Source organism: Notothenia coriiceps, unplaced genomic scaffold, assembly GCF_000735185.1.
Source record: "Notothenia coriiceps isolate Sejong01 unplaced genomic scaffold, NC01 NC01_scaffold00026422, whole genome shotgun sequence".
In the NCBI taxonomy this organism is placed as follows: Eukaryota; Metazoa; Chordata; class Actinopteri; order Perciformes; family Nototheniidae; genus Notothenia; species Notothenia coriiceps.
In genome coordinates this window covers 383,315-387,948 of record NW_011359123.1, presented here as the reverse complement: position 1 = coordinate 387,948, position 4,634 = coordinate 383,315, and positions in this window count along the sequence as shown.

The following is a 4,634-nucleotide window of genomic DNA, read 5'->3' as shown; positions in this document are numbered from 1 at the left end:
CGTTCCCGTTGCCGCGGTAACAAAGGTCAACGTGTGAATATGAAAACAGAAACACCTCAAAGCAGTTTTGCTTATTTATTAAGTAGGCTATTTTATTTTACGTTGGTTTGTTTGCTATTTGTGGGTCACTTAAATAGATTATACTGAGCAAAAGGTATTACACTATGTGACCCAAAATAAAGAATAAAAAAATCTGCCTAAAAAGTGTTTAAAGTAGGTAACCGTTTACACAGCAATAAAAATAGCTCAGCTACTCTAACTAGTTTATATGTTCTGCCTACGTTATCGCTTACTTAAATATGGGCTTCTTTTGACTCTGCTAGTTTTATTGACAACATGTAGTCAGGTTACTTATTTTCCAAGTTTAAACAAAAAAACATGATCAGTTTTTTAAATATGTTGATCTGTCCTACATGGCCAGTGATTATCAAGGTTGGCTCCCTCCGGGATAGCACTGTCACTGTCAAATTTCCCTTTTACTTAAGTATAAAACTACCTTTTGTTTTATTTTTCTTGCACTTAGGCTATGTATTTATTTCGTACTTTCTGCTGCTGCAACGCCTCCATTTTCTGTCTCATAAAAAAGATGGAGATATCCTTATATTTTTTTATATTGAATGAAATACTCTCTCTGCCTCTCTCTTAAAAAATAGACAGACAGACAGGCAGGCAGACAGGCAGGCAGACAGACGGTCACACTACACACACAAATACAAACACATACATGGTCTCATTGACTTTAGTAGTAATACAGTTTAATAAATATGATAATATATTAATATCTGAAAACCCATTTTGACATAGAAGATGTATAATGTGCTTCCAACATCAAAATGCTTTCACTGTCTTGACACAGACACACTCACATACACGTGCACTAGGCCTATATGTCATGTCAAAGTGAATCAAAAGTTGAATGGCTATGAAAACAGAGATCTAAAGTCTGAAGATCTCCATCACACACTGAAATCCACCTTTTGGGTTTTTACCTCTTAAATCATTATAGAGTCTGCAGTGTTCATCAACTATTATGAGGTTAAAGTTATTCCTAAAGCCTCTTAATCATAGATGGATGGACATATTTAATTTTTCCACAGCTAAATTCACAGCTCAGTCTCACCACAGTTTAGAAGAATATCTTACCAGCTGTGTAATGTGATGACACACTGATGTATTTACCAAATGATGTATGACTATTTTTGGCAAAATGTATAGTCTCAGACAAAATGCAAAGACAGAACATTTAAATAATTATTTTTGTGACATTTTTCTCTGGTGTAATGGTCAATTATGCTCAATTATTTCAAGACATAAACATGAACAAATTGTAGTTAAAGAATCACGTTTCAAGGCTGAATTAGTTTCTCCACGACCTATTGCCAACAGAAACTTTATTCTCCATTTTTGTGATCACAGTATATATATAGTTATTTTTTAGGTTTGGAGTCCAGAAGATACATTGCATTATATTAAGGAACAACAAGGATATACCTTTGTCATATATAAATGACTTGAAAATGCAGCCTGTTTGTATTTATAAAATGTTAAAACATGAGGCCAATGAGAGGATTTTCATTGTGATCCTTGATGCCCTTCTCTAACAGTCCTAACAAATGAGAATCTGTCCAAAAGGAGAGTTAAGACACAAGTATTCCCAAGAACAATATCTATATTCAAAATAATTTGGAGGATCTCCTGTATTTATATTTGTTTGTACGGAAAAAATTAAAAAGATTCCTGTGTTTTTAACTCTTTTTACTTCAAATGCCCTAAAGTCCACTACATGTTTAGTGTTAATATTGACTCCTCGCTCAGTTACTCGCTTTTACGTTATATGTTTTTGTAATATTCCCGTCCAAATGCTATAGCTGCAGTGTTTTACAGGCCAAAAGTTGAATCACTGTCCTCGTCTTTCACTCTCTTTGCTCTGCAGGGGAGGATGTCGCTGCAGCATGAGGGAAGCAGAGGAATTTGCACCTGGGCCATGAAGCAGGTGGCAGAGACTGGCAGGTCAGTGGCTCCAACATGAGGGTGTGATTGACAGCTAACTCTGAGCAGACACAAAGCTTTGAAGGGAAATTAAGCTTAATTTTTTTTTCAAAAAGGTTGTAGACAGAAACGACCAAGGCAATTTCGAGTGAGACAGCAGTTGGAAAAATCTGTCAATTGACTTCTTTTCATCTCATGGGTTTTGGATAGTCATTGTATCGCATTAATGGAGAAGGCTTTATTATATATTAAGCTAAATTGCTGCACGAAAATTCATGGAAGCTGTGAAAATAGCTTACAAAAATGCTATTTTCTGATCATTTTTATAGTTAAATTATAATATTTTAGATAGCCTTAAACGCCCAATGTTGTTTCAGTGAGCTTTTACAATGAAACAAGTTCTTCAGTTTTTATTTGTACTTGAAATATTAGTGAACAACATTGATTCAAATAAAGGCAATATAAGGATTAATGTAAATTAGGCCAAGGGCATTATTCAACGTAGGCATGGGCCAAAATAAACAACAAACAAAAGGGACCTGTGGCACGAATTTAAACATATTTTAGATATCTATTTTAATGTAGTAACTTTGCATATTTGTATTTGATTGGTAGTGTGTTACATATGATCAGGTTGAGGAAATTAGAACTCAGGTTATATGATATTAAGTTTCAGGGAGAGAAATATTCCTTTATTGATTCCTGCTACTAAAAATGAATATCTTAAAGCAAAATATCGGTTATTTATGTTTGAATTATTGCATTTGTTTAAGCCTTAGCCTACATATAAAAAAAAAATTCTTAGTGGGATCTGTCATTTGGTATTGCATTTTTGAACACGGGTGTTCTGATATCATAATAGACTACCATAATGATACATTTTAAAAAAGAGCTTGAAAAAAGGAAATTCAGAAATACTTAGAAAAGCGTTGAAGCAAATCAAACACAACCGTACATAATTAAGGATACGATATTTAAAGTTTTGTAAAAATTGAGTTGTTTTACAGTTTAATCTGGTGGTTAAAGGAGACATCAGTGCATTTTACAATCTGTGCTCGCTCCGCCGTAAAAAAAAAAAACACAAATGCAAACCATTATGTAAAAAAGAGGATCCGGGCGATAAACTGCAGCTGTTGCAAATGCCAGTTTTCTATAATCAATATCAACTGTGGAGAGTCTCTGCAGAAGAAAATAATTACTGCATCTCACAAGAGCATAGATCAGTTTAGGCCAGAAAGGATCAGCTTGTGTAAGTAATTTCCAGATGAATCGAAGAACAACGAAATCGTGTTTTACGGGGTGAACACGAATTATGTTGGGGAAATCATAATTTAACCAAGCAGAGTTGTCTTTTCGAAATCACAAAAATCAAAAAGTGATCCTCCAAAAAGAAAATACTCAAAATAATGTAGATTGTTGTTTACTGTTGAACAATAATAAAGACAAAATCAGCGACTTGTGCGTACACTTCCATGCATAAATCATTTACGTAAAAAGGTTGCAAAAAAAAATAAAAAATCTTCTGGGTTCCCCTATAATTTGATTTCCAGGTGGCGAAATACACCCTAAACAAATGGTTTACAATCACAGCCTGTAAGTAAGTAGACTATATTTCCCACGCACGTCACGTAAACAATGAAGGAAGGGAAAAAAAGTAACGGGGAATGCACACCTATGGGGGTGTTTGCATTTCAGCGATCGAAGGTTGTAAGGAAAAACAACCGCGAAATATCTCTCTATATCAGATATCTCCGCATGCAGGTAGATCTGATGTTAGGACATAGGCGCCTTTCGTGAGTAGGGATGTTCTATATAGGTTTAAAGAAGATGGGGCACTGATTAGCCAAAAACCACACCATAGAGGTTAACATATGCCCGGATGTTGGTGCCTAAAAGCGGATTGCCATTGCGCAGTTTTGTCAGGGGGGAAATACTTTCTCATGGTTGGTCCACAGGAATGGCCCTGTACTTTTATGCTCTTTTTATCATCGTATGCAAGGTGTTGTACAAATTGTGATTCATTTAATTTCTTCGTATTACTCACGTTTATCACAATACAGCCTCCCACAGACTGTGAGAGTGCCTGCACGAGTTGTACAGTAGATATTCTTTAATGGTAAAGATGGCTGGCTGATAAGGCATGCTCCACATTGACCCTGACTTAACATCCAAGCTATTAGTGGAGACACAATATAGCCTACTCCCGTAATATATTGCAGTATTAAGCCTTAAAGTATTTGCCAGCTGACAAAAAAATATTGTTTGCGATGTGCCAACTCTTCCTTCTTTGACTGAAATGTACGCGCTGTGACATGGGCCTCCTTAACCCCGGAATACTCCTCTCCTTGTGTTGACATGCAGCCCTAAAGGTAGCTGTCAGTTTGCCCTGTTTGGGAATCACACAGCTATTCATCATTGTTTGACAGGTGTGTTTGGGAAAAAGCCATAGTGGCTCAGAGGACACAAAGTCCCAACGGTGGGAACCTTCATATTGAAGTTTTGGTTTGGAGAAAAAGCTTTGGTAAAAATCCACACGTTTTACCCTAAAAATGCGCAGGATAAAGCTGATATGAAAAACATCGATAAACCAACGTATTTATATTTGCTGGATATTTGGCCAAAAACACACAAATATGTCCTGAACC